Source organism: Terrapene carolina, unplaced genomic scaffold, assembly GCF_002925995.2.
Source record: "Terrapene carolina triunguis isolate 2854851 unplaced genomic scaffold, T_m_triunguis-2.0 Scaffold130, whole genome shotgun sequence".
In the NCBI taxonomy this organism is placed as follows: domain Eukaryota; kingdom Metazoa; phylum Chordata; order Testudines; family Emydidae; genus Terrapene; species Terrapene triunguis.
In genome coordinates, this window is record NW_020664481.1 from 37,071,371 (window position 1) to 37,087,934 (window position 16,564).

Consider the following 16,564-nt stretch of genomic DNA (forward strand, 5'->3'; position numbering starts at 1 on the left):
TGCTGCTTTTCATGAGCATTAGTTGAGAAAGAAAAAAGGACAATAAGGAATAGATTAATCTTTCTCCCTTTCAGACAGGCCAATTGTAAGGTCTTACTGCTCAGCACTAAAATCATTACTTACATTTTATTTAGCACCTTTCATCTAAAGATCCCAAATCACCCCATTAATTAGATTTGTGTGTGTGTGTCTGTGTGCACAATCACACATTATTCTTCTAATATAGAAGGTAGCAGCCATTAAATAGTCCCCAGCAATACAACACATCTATTCAGGACAACAATTGAACAATCACAGTTAAAACTACAAGGGAATTTTACCTAGGTGGAAGGCAATTGTCCAGTTGTGATTTAGCTAGGACACCAAGAGTAATACCTTTACTCTTGAACATGCTGCCAGGAATGTGTGGGTGTCTTTACTTCAGGAACCAAGGGAGCTACAGTAGTAATAAATTTACACTAGTAATTATGTAACATACATTTGTAGGGTAAAATGTAATAGAAGCATAAAGAGTAACTACCAGCTTGTTTTGCTTGTCCCAAATATTACTTTGCTCAGTGGAAAACTGCAGTGTAATTCAAGATTGTAATCTCTTAAAGCAGGGGTCAGCAACCTTTCAGCAGTGGTGTGCCGAATCTTCATTTATACACTCTAATTTAAGGCTTCACATGCCGGTAATACATTTTAACGCTTTTTAGAAGGTCTCTCTATAAGTCTATATAATATATAACCAAACTACTGTTATATGTAAAGTAAACAAGGTTTTCAAAATGTTTCAGAAGCTTTATTTAAAATTAAAATGCAGATCTTATCAGTTTAGTGTGATCCTTGCCCTTGCTTTTCCTTGCTGAGTATTCCAATGTCTGGCACGTATTTGGATACTTTAAGCTGCACACAGGCTTCTGAGTGATCAGTTGTTAACCGGCTCCTAGAGGGACAGAGAACAGATTTCATGTGTGAAAATACCTGTTCACACAGGTATGTGGATCCAAATGCCGAAAGCATTGCAAATGCAATTTTCTTCAAACAGTTAAATTTCACTAGCAGGGACGTCCAGCAGGTCAGGATAGAGGCCCCATGATATCTCTCGATAGCTTCAAGTGCGCTCCGCATATCCACAAACTTTGATATCCACAATTCTGAGCTTTTTAACTGAATGAGTTGCATTTCGAAATCTTCAACACCCATCCACTGAAATACAGACAAATCCAAGTCGCTTTCGTTGAACTTTTCAGGTTTAATTAGAAAAGAAAGCATTGGGCCAAATCGCTGGAAATCTTGAAATCTGTCAGAAAATTCTGATTCCAGTTCTTGCATGTACTTTCCAATCTCATCGACACTGACAGTGCAACGTGTTGATAGCTCTTTTATGTGTTGGAAGTAGCGGAAAGTCGAAGTTTGAATATCCCTAGAAAAAACTGCTAGTTTCACAACAAATGCTTTCCAGGCTTCATAAAGATCCAGAACTGTTTGCCCTGCACCCTGGAGACAGAGGTTGAGTTCGTTCAAGTGAGCAGTGATATCAGTTAGGAACATGAGCCTACACAGCCATTTGTCATCATCCAGTTCGGGGTAGTTTTGTTCTTTTTCCGACAAAAAGGCCTTGATTGCCTCAAAACAGTTTACAAAGCGCACCAAAACCTTGCCACGACTTAGCCACCGAATGTTGCTGTGAAGTGGGATGTCGTTATAAGCACTGTCCATCTCTTCTAGCAGTGCTTGAAATTGTCTGTGAGTCAAAGCAGATCGAGCAACAAGGAAATTCACAATTCGCATCACTGTATTCATCACATTATTAAGCTCTGAATTAGAAATTTTTGCACACAGGTTTTCTTGAATGATGATACAGTGAAATTTGACTGTCGGATGGCCAATTTGATCTTCAAGTAACTTTACAAATCCCTTCTGTTTTCCAACCATGGCAGAAGCACCATCTGTTGTCACACAAAATATTTTTCTGATGTCAACTCCTCGTTCTTCAAAATGGTTTACAAAACTTTCCAGTATATCTTCCCCCTTTGTTGTGCCATGCAGGAGGTTTAGGCAACAAAGTTCCTCTTGGATTTCATCGGCAGCACAGTATCTTGCAACAGTTGCCAAACGTGGAACGTCGTTTATATCCACACTCTCATCAACTGCAACACTAAACACTGCTGTGTCTTTCAATGCAGTCGTCTGCTTTTCCTTAATGTTTTCTGCCATTTCACTTATGCGTCTCTCAACTGTTCTGGCAGAGATGGGCAGTTCTTTTATTCTAGATATGATTGTATCTTTATTTGGCAAATAGTTGAACAAAATCTCTGAAATCGCTTTCTTAGGAGCTGCCATTTTGTCAAATGATCCCTTCAACTCTCAGTGCGGAAAAAAAATGGCAATAGAAGGCAGGCACAAGGTCCAAGGCAGTGTGGTCTAAGATAAGCAATTTTAAGATGGGGTGCTGAGCTGCACCCCCTCTTGCCTGACGTGCAACCCTCACTGTCCCAGGCTGGGGACAGTGGGCCACAGCAGGGAGGCTGAAGAGGACTGATCCAAGGCCAGGAGCAGAGTCCAGGGTGGTATGCTGGGACTCCAGGCCCGAAAGCAGGCTGAGCAAGGGCTGGAAACCAAGATTGGCAGCTGAGGTGAGTGGAGTAGGTGGCTGGTAGGCCTGAGCAGGGCTGGAGGCCCTGACCCTGTTGGCAAGAGAACCTCCAACCGGAAACAAGGTGAGTGGAGCTGCGCGGTAGAGACCCCTGCTGGCGAGGGGCCAGCAGTCAGAACCCCAGAGCAGTGACTGGTTCGGCCTGCCGCCACTCTGGGGTTTCTGCCCCCAGCTCCTGCCAGCTGAGGTCTCAGCCCACTGCCAGCCTGGGGTTCCTTCCCCCCCAGGCCAGCAGCGGGTACTGAGTTGGACCTGCGGGGACCCTGGCTGGCAGGAGCCGGCAGCGGGATCTCCAGAGTGGGGCGGGCTGAGCGGCTCAGCCCGACCCCCGCTCTGGGGGTTTCACCGGCGGCTCCTGCCAGCCGGGGTCTCAGCCCGCTGCCAGCCTGGGGTTCCTTCCCCCCAGGCCAGCAGCAGGTGCTGAGTTGGACCCGCGGCGGGTCCCGCAGGAGCCGGCAGCTGGCAGCGGGAATTCCAGAGCGGGGGGCGGGCTGAGCGGCTCAGCCCGACCCCTGCTCTGGGGTTTCGACTGCAGGCTCCTGCCAGCTGGGATCTCAGCCTGCTGCCAGCCTGGGGGAAGGAACCCCAAGCCAGCAGCGGGTGCTGAGTTGGACCCACGGGGACCCGGCTGGCAGGAGCCGGCAGCGGGAACTCCAGAGTGGGGCGAGCTGAGCGGCTCAGCCCGACCCTCGCTTTGGGGTTTTCACCGGCGGCTCCTGCCAGCCGGGGTCTCAGCCTGCTGCCAGCCTGGGGTTCCTTCCCCCCAGGCCAGCAGCCGGTGTTGAGTTGGACCCGCGGTGGGTCCCGCAGGAGCCGGCAGCTGGCAGCGGGAACTCCAGAGTGGCGGCGGGGGTGAGCGGCTCAGCCCACGCCACGTGCTAGGAAAAATCGGCTCGCGTGCCAACTTTGGCACGCGTGCCGTAGGTTGCCGACCCCTGTCTTAAAGGTACTGAGTTAGATGTATATTTTAAAAAATTAAGACTTGTAACTATTTTGACAGTCTGATATAAAAGGTGGCTTATACAGTTCAGCTCAGATTTGAGTACAGGGACTTTCAGATTTTTATATGATGGTTTTTAAAAAACATTAATTTAAATGTTATTCAAAAATAGAACTTAATTCTTGCTGAATATTATTGTAAAGATGGATATGACCTGACAGATAATCTGGATAATTCCCTGACAGTGCAAGATTTTTCCCTTCACGATATTTTATAATAGTAGATTGGAAAATATGCTGTAGAGAGCAGTTCTGCACTGGCAGGTAGATCCATTAGGTGATATAACAGATATATTGATGTCTTTTCAGTCTCTAGCTTTTGTTACAATTCTATGATCAGTTTTGTGATGCTGTAGAAAAGCATGATTTAGTGGTTAAAGCACAGGGCTAGAGTTGATAGGTTTGGGTTCTGTTCCTAACTGTCACATACTTCCTGTGTAACTTTAGACCAGTTGCTTAATCTTTGCCTCCATTTACTCATCTATGAAATGGGTACATTTACATAAAGTGGATGTGCTTACCTACCTCACAGGTGTGTAGTGCTCGTAAATTAATCTTTGTTAAGTTTATTGAATTGTTCACATGCAAGGTGCTATTCAATTTAAATACTTTGTTCAATTTTATGAATCCTACAAAGATCATTAACATAATTAATACATAGTTACGAAGAGAATGAGATGACAGGGTTGTATGTAAATATTTTGAAAACTCATTTTTAATATATTTTTTCTCAGCCACTCGAATTACTAACTAGTTTTCATTTAAAGGATGGTAAATAACCATTCAGCATTCCTCCTTTAATTCTGTTTACCCTATAAAGAATTAAATATGCAAATTAGATCCTCAGGAATGTTGCATGAATTTGTCTTTCTAAGGAATGTAATTTGTGGAAGGCTAAACAAGGAAATTGCTCTTTTAAGTAGTTAAACTTTGTGCTCAAACCAGCTTTTAAAGATGTGAAACTGGTGGAATGTTGTATGGATCCTCTGGATTTCAGTTATCTATAGAGAGACATTTTTGTAGTAGTAACATACAAGAATGCAAGTTACCTTTTATTGCTCTGGAACAGCTGTTAATTAACTACCTGTTGTCACAGTTGTGCTAATGAAATGGATAGTCATGATGCTGATGCACAGAAAATAAGATGAACAAAGATGATGATTTATGCTCTGTTAAAAATTAGGAAAATCATTGCTTGCCAAAAAAAAGTTGATCTGTAGGGAAAGATTTTATTTTCAGCATTCTAAGAGGAAATTGTAGTCTTAAAGTAGCTGATGTTTTTCTTACAAGTAATGTATTATAAGTGTAATTGAGATTCTTCTTCGAGTGATTGCTCCTGTGTATTCCACAGTAGGTGTGCGTGCTCGACACATGCACCGGTGCCGGAAGTTTTTCCCTTAGCAGCATCTGTAGTGGGGGAGCACCGCTGCGACCCCTGGAGTGGCGCCGACATATCGCGCTATAAAGGGGGCTGCGTGCTCCCCCCACCCTCAGATCCTTCTTGCCGCCAGTGAAGGTAGTCGGAACTTGTGCTCCAGCTTTGCTGCAGCAATTCTAGCCTTAGTGGTATCCAGTTTCTCTTACTTGTTGAACTCTTTCTCTGTTCCTGCTGGGCTCGGGGCATGCCCCCTGGCCCAGGCTTCAAATCATGCGACTCTTGTCGCAATCCTATGCCCAGAAGCGGTCCACATACTCAGTGTCTTCACTGTCTGGGCGAGGCTCACATTAGTGAGAAGTGTAAAATTTGCTGCCCCTTCAAGCCCCGAACGAAGAGGGAGCGTGAGATCCAACTCCGAGCTCTCCTAATGGAGTCGGCGTTGACCCCGGCACGTCGAGCTGACCCTGTGCTGGGCACCTCGTCCTCGGCGCGCAGCGAAGTGCCCCAGGCGTGCCGTCCTGATTCCACGCCCGGTACCGCGTCGTCGGTGCGCAGCGACGCCCCGTCGACGAGCCGGCACCGCTCCCCTTCTAAGAAGCAAGGGAAGACTCAGCGGCACCGGGAGAAAGATCGGGGTGAGGCTAGACCCGCGTTGGGCAGCCCACTATCCCCATCGGGACCGAGACCTCCGACTCGGGTACAGCGGAGTAGTCCGGTGCCATCCACATGCGCCTCACCAGAGGTGAGAATGCCTTCGACGCCGGAGGCAGCTCAGGCCGTGTGTGACATCATGACGCTTCCGGTACTGGGAGCGCCGCTCCAGGCGGGCCCCCGATCCCATGGGAAGCCTTCGCTCAGTGCCCATCGACCCTCTCCGGACGTCTCCGAGGTTGAGATACCGTCCCGAGTTGAAGGGCTGAGCCGCGGACCCCGGCACGCCTCCACGCCGCAAGCAGGATTGTCTGCGAGCGAGCTTTCCACCTCCACTCCGGGAGACCGTAGGGGAGGCACTAAGAGACGGTGCTGCTCCTCTTCGAGCCTTGACCGGAGGGACAGGTCTCATCGTCATCGGCACCGCCGTTCCCGCTCTGGCACCTGCCGTGGAAGGCGCTACGCTCGGAGCTTGTCACGGGAATCCCAGGCACCGAGGCGTCGTAGTCTTGGGCGCCAGAGGCATTACGGAGACAGCACCTCAGACTCCTACCTGTCCGCTTCCAGGGGCCGGAGCCGTCATGTGTGGGCCCGCTCCAGCCGTTTGCACGGCACCGTCCGCTCATCCCGGACTTCGGCTTTGGCACGTAGCCGCCCCTTGTCGAGCCGTTTGGTGCCGCAAGACCAGCTGGCCCTCCCGGGCCACCTCGCATCCTAAGGCCAGGCCGTTCCCTGGCAGGGACAGTGGTGCCAATGGGCACCGTGGCCCCAGGCACCGGCATCGCCGGAATCCCGCTCCGTGGCAGGAGCTTCCCAGGCCCAGCTAACGTCGCCACCTTGGCACTGCGATGAGGCAGTGGGCACCGACCCTCCGGCACCAACTCGGGCCCCGGGTCAGGACGTCGAGCTTGCGGTACAGCTGGGTGCAGAAGACACCGCAGCACCAACCTCCTCGGCACCGGATGACTCCGTGGCGCCACCACCTCCGGTCTCTCAGGAGGATTTCAGGGCCCACCAGGAGCTACTCAGGAGGGTGGCATCAAACCTCCAGCTCCAGGCCGAGGATATGGAGGAGCCATTGGACACATTGTTTAATGTCCTGACCTCCTCGACGCCGGGACGTGTGGCCCTCCCGCTCCATCAGGGGGTGGCCAACATTACTACTGGCCTCTGGCAAACCCCGGCATCTCTCTGTCCGATCTCCAAAAAGGCTGAACGGAAGTACTTTGTGCCCACAAAGGGGCACGAGTACTTATACTCCCACCCAACACCGAACTCTCTGGTGGTGGAATCGGTGAACCACCGTGAGAGGCACGGCCAACCCGCTCCTACCCCTAAGGACAAAGACGCTCGCAGGCTGGATTCCTTTGGGAGAAAAGTTTATTCGTCTGCGAGCTTTCAGCTCAGCGTGGCCAACCACCAGGCCCTCTTGAGCAGATAGGATTTTAACCTGTCGGGGTCCCTTGCCAAGTTTGAGCCCTCCCTCCTTGAGAAGGACAGGAAGGAGTTTCGGGCCCTTGCGGATGAGGGGCAGCAGCGGCTAAAGCGGCGCTCCAGGCGGCCTCCGATGCAGTGGACACGGCCGCTCGTTCGATGCACGCGACGATCTCCATGAGAAGGGCATCCTGGCTTTCGCTCTCTGGACAATCGGCTGAGTCCCAGTCGATCATACAGGACCTGCCGTTCGATGGTCGGGCCCTGCGTCTGCATGGGATGAAAGACTCCCATACTACCCTGCAGACGCTGGGCCTGTACGTCCCGCCGGCCAAGGACAAGCCCAGGCCTCACACCTCCGCTCCACAGGCTCGGGGTAGATATGAGCCCCTGCCTAAGAAGCAGCGGGAGCAGAGGCGCTGGTCACAACGCCAATCCCGCTCGGCCCCTCGCCCGGGGCCCTCTAAGGCCAGGGAAGCGGCGTTTTTGAGTGCTTGCGGGGGGTCACCGGGCCTGTTGTCAGGTTAAGCCCCCCCAGTTAATAAAGTTCAGGTTTGCAAATTGTTTACCTGCCTTCCGTTTGCAATGGTCCCATATTACTACGGACCGCTGGGTCCTCAACACTGTCTCCCTGGGGTACAGGTTGCAGTTTGTGTCACCCCTTCCCAATTGCCCTCCGGTCAGGGAGTCGGCGGAGGTCCCGGAACATGCGCTCCTCCTGGGTCAGGAGGTACAGCGCCTCCTCTCCCTGGGAGCCGTAGAGAGGGTACCTTGGGAATTCCTGGGCAAGGGGTTCTATTCCAAGTATTTCCTCATCCCGAAGGCGAAGGGCGGGCTTCGGCCCAACCTCGATCTGCGGAAGCTCAACCAGTTCTTGGCACGCTGCAAGTTCCGCATGGTGTCCCTAGCCTCTATTATTCCCTCCCTAGACCTGGGGGATTGGTTTGCAGCGCTGGACCTTCAGGATGCCTACTTCCACATCCACATTTTTGAAGGTCACAGGCGCTTCCTCCGTTTCCTGGTGGGTCAGGACCACTACCAGTTTACGGTCCTACCCTTTGGCCTCTCGACGGCCCCCAGAGTCTTCACGAAGCATATGGCAGTGGTAGCGGCCCACCTCAGGAGGAGAGGGCTGCAGATCTTTCCCTACCTGGACGATCGGCTGCTCAAGGGCAAGTCCCAGTCCCAGGTGCAGCAGCAAATAACCCTTCTGCTATGCACCTGCTCAAATCTAGGCCTAGTGGTAAACGAGAAATCCATGTTAGTTCCGGTCCAGCGCATAGAATTCATAGGAGTGCTGCTGGATTCCCAGTTGGCCACGGCCTCCCTCTCCAGGGACAGGTTCGAGGTACTCAAAGGCCTCTTCGCCTCGGTCACAGCCTTCCCGGTAACCACGGCTCGGATATGCCTTCAAATCCTCGGCTACATGGCAGCATGCACCACAGTGGTGTGACATGCCAGGCTCTGGATGAGGCCTCTCCAACTCTGGCTGGCCTCCTGCTATTCCCAGGTCAGGGACGGCCTGGACAAGGTTGTTACGGTGCCGCCTGCGGTGGTTGCGGACCTCCAATGGTGGTCCCTCCCGAGCAACATGCTCCAGGGAATCCCCTTCTGAGACCCCTCTCCCTCACTAGATCTAGTGTCGGATGCCTCGGACCTGGGCTGGGGAGCCCACGTGGGGGACATCAGGACCCATGGTATGTGGTCACCCGAGGAACTGACCCTGCACATAAATGTCAGGGAACTCAGGGCTGTGCGCCTGGCGTGCCTGGTCTTTCACCAGCACTTACAAGGGAAGGTGGTCAGAGTCCTCACAGACAACACCACCGCAATGTATTACATCAACAGGCAAGGGGGCATGCGCGCCAAGGTCTTATGCCAGGAAGCCTAGCTCCTGTGGGAGTTCTGTATAGCCCACAACATCCTCCTCCGAGCGTTCCACCTACCCGGCGAGAGCAACACACTCGCAGATCGCCTGAGCAGGGTGTTGTCACATCAACATGAGTGGTCCCTGCACAGGGAGGTGGCAGAATGGATTTTCCTTCAGTGGGGCACTCCCCAGGTGGACCTATTCACCACCGCCCAGAACCGCCTGTGTCCCAGGTTCTGTTCCAGGGTGATAGAAGGCGAAGGGGCCATGACGGACATGTTCCTGCTCAATTGGTTGGGGCCCCTGATGTACACCTTCCCGCCCTTCCCCCTCATAGGCAGGGTCCTGCAGAAGGTGAAGTCAGACGGGGCAAGAATTATCCTGATAGCCCCAGATTGGGCCCGTCAACATTGGTACGGGACCCTACTGCAACTCTTGGCGCCCCCCATTGCAGGCTGCCGCTCCGCTCGGACCTCCTCTCCCAAGAGGGTGTTCGTCTCCTCCATCTCAACCTGGCCCTGCTCCACCTGACAGCGTGGCTGCTCCATGGCTAGATGCGGAGGAAGGGAAGTGTACTGAGGCTGTTAGACGTGTCCCGCTTGAAAGCAGGAAGCCGTCCACACGGAGGACCTACCTGGCCAAGTGGTGTCAGTTCTCCTCTTGGGCGAGGGCGAGAGGCTCCTCCCCCGCGTCCGCTCCTCTCCAGCTGGTCCTGGACTACCTCCTGTCCCTTAGGACTCAAGGGCTAGCTCCCTCCTCGATCAAGGTGCACCTGGCGGCCATTTCGGCCTTCCATCCTCCAGTGGCGGGACAGTCAGTGTTCTCCCACCACATGACTTCCAGGTTTTTGAAGGGTTTGGACAGAGCGTTCCCTTATGGTAGACCCCCAGTTCCCCCTTGGGACCTGAACCTGGTACTGTCACGCCTCACAGGACCTCCCTTTGAGCCCTTGGCCACTTGTTCCTGGTCCCACTTATCTGAGAAAGTGGCGTTTTTGGTGGCTATCACCTCAGCCCGCAGGGTTTTGGAGCTTAGGGCACTCACCTCGGAACCCCTGTACACTGTCTTCCATAAGGGGGAAGGTACAGCTTCGCCCACACCTGGCCTTCCTACTGAAGGTGGTCTCAGCGTTTCATATGGACCAGGACATTTTCCTGCCAGTCCTGTGTCCTAAGCCCCATTCCTCCAATGAGGAACAACGCCTACACATGCTAGATGTGCGTAGGGCGCTGCCTTTTACTTGGATCAAACAAAGCCATTTCGGGCATCCCCTCAGCTTTTCATTGCTACGGCCGAGCGCATGAGAGGGCAACCGGTTTCCACCTAGCGGATCTCCCGCTGGATCACCTCGTGCATACGCATGTGTTAGGACCTGGCTGGGCTTCCCCCGCCTCCTATTGTTAAGACGCACTCAACAAGAGCCCAGGCCTCGTCTGCGGCCTATGTGGCTCATGTCCCCATTCAGGACATACGTAGGGCTGCTACGTGGTCCTCTGTCCATACTTTTGCATCACACTATGCGATCGTCTCCCAAGCAAGGGATGACGCTGGGTTTGGTAGGGCGGTGCTCCGCCCGGGTAACCCGTAACCTTTATCATTTAGAACTCCTACCCACCTCCGTCAGGTATAGCTTGGAGTCACCTACTGTGGAATACACAGGAGCAATCACTCGAAGAAGAAAGGACACTTACCTGTTCCGTAACTGGCGTTCTTCGAGATGTGTTGCTCCTGTCTATTCCACATCCCACCCTCCTTCCCCTCTGTCGGAGTTGTCTGGCAAGAAGGAACTGAGGGTGGGGGGAGCACACAGCCCCCTTTATAGCAGGATATGTCGGCGCCACTCCAGGGGTCGCAGCGGTGCTCCCCCACTACGGATGCTGCTAAGGGAAAAACTTCCAGCACCGGTGCACGTGGCAAGCACGCACACCTACTGTGGAATAGATAGGAGCAACACATCTCGAAGAACGCCAGTTACGGAACTGGTAACTGTCCTTTTTTGTTTTGAAGTACCAATAAAAATACTAAGATGCTTGCATAAAAATCTATAGTTTCCTTAGAAAAGAAGTTTTTAGTGTAGTTTTATTTTTATAGAGCCCAATGTATGCGACACTTCTTACAGACAAAAAAACCAGTCCCTCCCCTGAAGAGTTTATAATAGGGGAGGACAAAGGGCATGCCTATGTTGCCTGCTGTTTGGAGAATGGGAACATGAATAGCAGTGCACATCAAAGTGCTGCCCTGTAACTCCCCTGCGTGGATGCTGCAGGAATGAATTAAAAGGTTCCTAGTTCACAGTGATGTAATCATGTTTGAACAGCATGATGGGCAGGGAGAGTGCAGCAGCATCAGGAAGACTCTGATGTCACTGGGATCTTGGAGCTACAAAAGCCATCTTGCTGTAGCTCCTGCTGCTGAGGATCTGGGATTCTTCTGAGGATCTGGGATTGCTCCTAAGAGATTGTTGTCTTTCCATCTTCAGCCTTACCTGGCTGAGGATAGGTGTTTGGGAATGGTTTGTGCTTGGAGCAAGGAGGAGAGGCAGGGTAAACACTGAAGTTGGGCCCCTTTTGCACCTGCCACGCTGTTTGCTTTAAAAAGGCATGCATGGTTCATTGATATAGATTCTTATTTTATTGGGTTTTAAATGACCCTGAAACAAAAGTCATATAAACTGTAAATACAGGGGCAAAAGAAATAATTTTATTATAGTATTCTACGTACAATATTAAGAGGTTCTGAAACTCTTTAGTGTGGACACATCACCATTGAAAAAATTCATCAATGTTCATGGTGGATTCTCCATTGCTGTTAATTTTTAAATCAAGATTGGATGTTTTTCTAAAAGATATGTTCTAGGAATTTTTTTGAGGAAGTACTCTGGCCTGTGTTGTATAGGAGGTCAGACGAGATGATCACAATGATCTCTTCTGGCCTTGGAATCCATGAGATAAAACCCTGTCCATTTGGGATCACATGAACCATCTCGTCTCCCATTCACAATTGCATATTATTCCTGAAGCAACTGTAACAATTACCATGAATAAGCAATATCAAGGAAATATTCAAGTTGTTTTAACTGTCTTCTTCTTCTTCGAGTGATTGCTCATGTGCATTCCACAATAGGTGTACATGCTCGCCATGTGCACTGGTGCCAGAAGTTTTTCCCTTAGCAGTACCCGTAGGGGAGTGCCTCTAGTGACCCCTGGAGTGGCGCTGCTATGGCCCGGTGTTGTGGTCAAAGACACCCACGCAGTGATTTTAGTTCAAAGACTCAAGCCTGAGGCCAGTTTATTGACATACATACCAGTGCACTGGGGTGCAGTCCGAAGACTGACACCCCGAGGACCGCTCGCAGGCGGGTTTTTATTTCATTAAACCACAAGCAAAGTACAAACAATACGTCATGAGTTAAGAAATTGGGGTTGGGGTCAGCCCCCCCACCTCCTCCACCCTCCTCATTATTTCCCAAGAGTTGGGTGTTTATTTGGGTAGAGGGGCGCTTGGTGGTTTTCCCTAGGAGTGGTACTTGGCACCAGTTTGGGTCCATTTCTCGGCAAGGCACGTGTTATTTTCGGGGGGGTTTCGGTTAAGGGGGGTTTATCAGGGGACGCTAAAAGAAGATCTATGATTGGCTAATTTTGCAGATAGCTGGAATTGGACAACTTTGCAGATAGCTGCAACTGCAAGAATGATTAACTCTGCAAAAGCAATTTCTTAATGTATTTCATAAACTTGCGGTTATTATATTGCTAAAGCAGTTTGCATTGTTCCTTCCCCCTCCCTCCTCTGGCCATTACCCTTGACCGAGTTTGGCAGAAAACTGTGTTGTTCAGTCTTGCTCAGGCCTAGGCCTGCACTGCCCCGTGCAAGGGCAGTCAGCACAACAGATCTTTGTTGGAGGGTTTATTTCGGGGCCTTCAGATTCACAGTTTTGGCTATTAAAAAAAAAGCCCCCCTGTTCTATTTCCCCACAACGGTATAAGGCGCGCTGCGCGCTCCCCCCACCCTCAGTTCCTTCTTGCTGCCAGTGAAGGTGCTTCAGTACTGCTCTGCTCCAGCTCTACTGTAGCTTTCCCTCTTTGGACTTTGTTAGTTCGTAGTTAGTTAGTACCTATAGTTACCCCCCAAAAAAATTAGAATAGTTAAGTGCACCCAGGCCAGGGCATGCCCCGCGCCCTGGGCTTTAAGTCATGCGACACTTGCAATCAGCCTATGCCTGTGAATGTTCCGCACATGGACTGTTTATGCTGTCTGAGGGAAACCCACCTCAGCGACCGCTGCAAAATTTGCAGGTCCTTCAAACCTCAGGCCAAGAAGGAGCGGGGACATAAGGCTCTGAGCCATTCTGATGGAGTCGGCCCTGATCCCCACACTGCTGCACCGCTCCAAGTTGGCACTGAGCACCGCAGCATCAGTGTGTGGCAACCCAACGATGCCCTCCACCAGTTGGCACTGCTCCCCGTCCACAGGATACTCTAAAAAGGTGAAGAAGAGACCTTCTCCACCAAGGCACCGGAGCAAGGCTGGGAGAGAGACAGCCTGTGTTGGGCAGCTCTTGGTCCCTTGCGGCCTCTGACTCAAGTCAAGCGGAGTAGCCCAGCCCACTCCGAGCCGACCTCCCCGGACGCCAGTGGCCACATTCGGGTGCCCTCCACGCCAGAGGCCCTGCAGGCAGCCCGAGATGTTATGTCTCTACTGGTACCTGTCGCACCGCTGTCAATGGATCCCCGGTCCAGGGGCAAGCCCCCACTCGGATCCCCACAGTCACCGCCTGGATGGTACCGCTCACAGTCGAGGGAAGGTTCCTGACGCCGTTCTCTGCACAGTGACCATCCCACACGCAGCCCGTGCCGGTCCCCATCAACCCCCACCAGGTTGTCTGGCTGTGTGCCAAGCAGCAGAGGTTCCAGGCACCGCTCTGCCTCGAGGGAACGTAGACCGGCCGAGACCGGGACAGATGGCACCGGAGGTCATTATCTCCGAGAAGCTATCGTGGCCCCTTGTGGTACGGACGTCGACGCCGCTCTTGCTCTTCATCCTGTTCGAGGGCAGCGCTCCCGCAGCCCCAGGCGTCAATCGCCAGCACCCCGCCATTGCAGATCCGCCCATCAGAGCTGTTCGCGGAGCAGCTGCTACAGACAGTACTCACGCTTCTGCACGCCGGGATCACGGTCTCGTGTTCGGCACCACTCCCAACACCGTCACTCGGCCCCGTCCCGGGATAGCGGTATGCCAGCCCGGCCTCCCGTCGAAGTAAACAGTTGGTGGGCCAGGCGAGTCAGGCAGGGCAGTCCGCTCCGACGGTGCCACAGCAGGTGCAGTGGCACTGGGCTCCCTGGCCAGCACCATGATACCAATGGGTCCCGTGGGCCCCGACGAAGCCCCCCTGTGGTGGCTCACTTGGTGGCCAGAGCCTCAGAAAGACCATCGGCCTCCCTATCTCAGCCTCCCAGAAAAGGGTCAGCGGTGTGCTCATTCCCTAGTCCCACACTTAGAAGGGGGACCGAGTGATGGGACCTGCGGCACTGGTGGGGACGCAGAGCTCTGCACCCCCTTCTTCATCCTCCCCTGATGAGGCTAATGGCCCCTCCTCCTCCCGTCCCACAGGAGGACACGAAAGCCCACCAGGAACTGTTGAAAAGGGTGGCATCAAGCCTCAACCTACAAGCTGAGGAGGGGGAGGAACCCTCGAACTCCCTCTTCAATGTTCTCTCGGCTTCAGCACCGGCCAGGGTGGCTCTCCCAGTCCATGAAGGGGTGGCAAAGATCTCAAACTCCCTGTGGCAAACCCCGACTTCCTTGCTCCCCATCTCTAAGAGGGCAGAACGGAAGTTCCCCACCCCCAACTCTCTAGTGGTCGAGGCGATCAACCTGTTCTTACTCCTAAGAATAAGGACTCTAGATTTATTCGGTAGAAAAATTTATTTGTCCTTGAGCTTCCAACTGAGGGTGGCTAACCACCAAGCCCTGCTGAGTAGATATGACTTCAATTTGTGGGGTTCAGTGCCCAAATTTGCGGACTCCCTCCAGGAGTGTGATAAGCAGGAGTTTAAGGCTCTGGTTGAGGAGGGCATGGCTCCCGCTAGGGCGGCCCTTCAGGCAGCCGCGGATACAGCTGCACAGTCTATGGTCTCCGCGGTGTCCATGAGGAGAGCGTCGTGGCTCCTGCTGTCTGGGTTGTCCAGCGAGGCACAGAACTCCTTGCAGGACCTTCTGTTCAATGGCAAGGCCCTGTTTGTGGAACAAACAGACCTGAAGTTACACAGTCTTGAGGACTCCCACATGACATTAAAGACCCTTGGTCTCTATGTCCCAGCCCCGGCCAGGACCAAGTTCAAACCGTAGCAAGTTCCCAGTCAGGCCACTCCAGATACCAGCCCCCTTATAAAAAAAAAAATCAAGGAACTATAAAAAGCCTCTTAGGGCAAGCAGGCTGGCAAGTGCCATCTTTGATGGGACGCCCAGGGATGACTTACCAGTTCGTGCCAGGGATCCATTGGACCTTCCCTTCTCCAACCACCTATGTATTTTCCTCCTGAAGGCTAAAGGGCAGCTCAGGCCCATCCTGGACCTGCGAGGCCTGAACCAGTACATGGTAAAGCTCAAGTTTTGCATGGTCTCTCTAGTCTCCATCATCCCCTCCCTGGAGACTGGTACACCGCCCTCAATCTACAGGACACATACTTCCACGTTCATATATTCGAGGGCCACAGGCGTTTCCTCTGCTTCACGATAGGGCAGGAGCACTACCAGTTCACTGTCCTCCCATTTGGCCTATTGACGACTCCCTGAGTCTTCACAAAGTGCATGTCTGTGGTAGTGGCCTACCTCAGGCGTTGAGGGGGTCCAGATCTTTCCCTACCTCGATGACTGGCTGGTCAAGTGCAGCTGCAGGTCACAGGTACAGGATCACATAACACTTCTCCTGTCCACATGCACCACACTGGGGCTGCTGGTAAACACCAAGTCCACATTGGTACCGGTGCAACCCATAGAGTTCATTGGGGCAATTCTGGACGTGACATCACCAGAGCCTCCCTCCCACCGGACAGATTTGAAACCCTAAGGGAGCTCATTGGCGTGGTCACAAGGTTTCCCGTGATGACTGCCAGAGCATGCCTCCAACTGCATGCATGTACGTGGTTCATCACACCAGACTCAGGATGCGGCCTCTTCAGCTTTGGTTGGCCTCGGTATTCTCCCAGTCCAGAGACAGTATGGACAAAGTCCTCACTGTGCCCAAACCTGTAATAGCCTCCCTATGCTGGTGGGCCTCCCAGGGGAACATGCTCCAAGGGGTCCCGTTTAGGGGCTGGTCCCCGACTGTGGAGTTGGTGTCCGATGCGTTTGACTTGGGGTGGGGTGCTGTCATAACTATAAAGGGAAGGGTGGCTGCTCTCCTGTGTACAGTGCTATGGAATCCCTCCTAGCCAGAAACTCCAAATCCTTTTACCTGTAAAGGGTTAAGAAGCTCGGGTAACCTGACTGACACCTGACCCTAACGACCAATAAGGGGACAAGATACTTTCAAATCTTGGGGGGGGAAGGCTTTTGTTTTGTGTCCTTTGTTTAAGGGGTTGTTCGCTCTTGG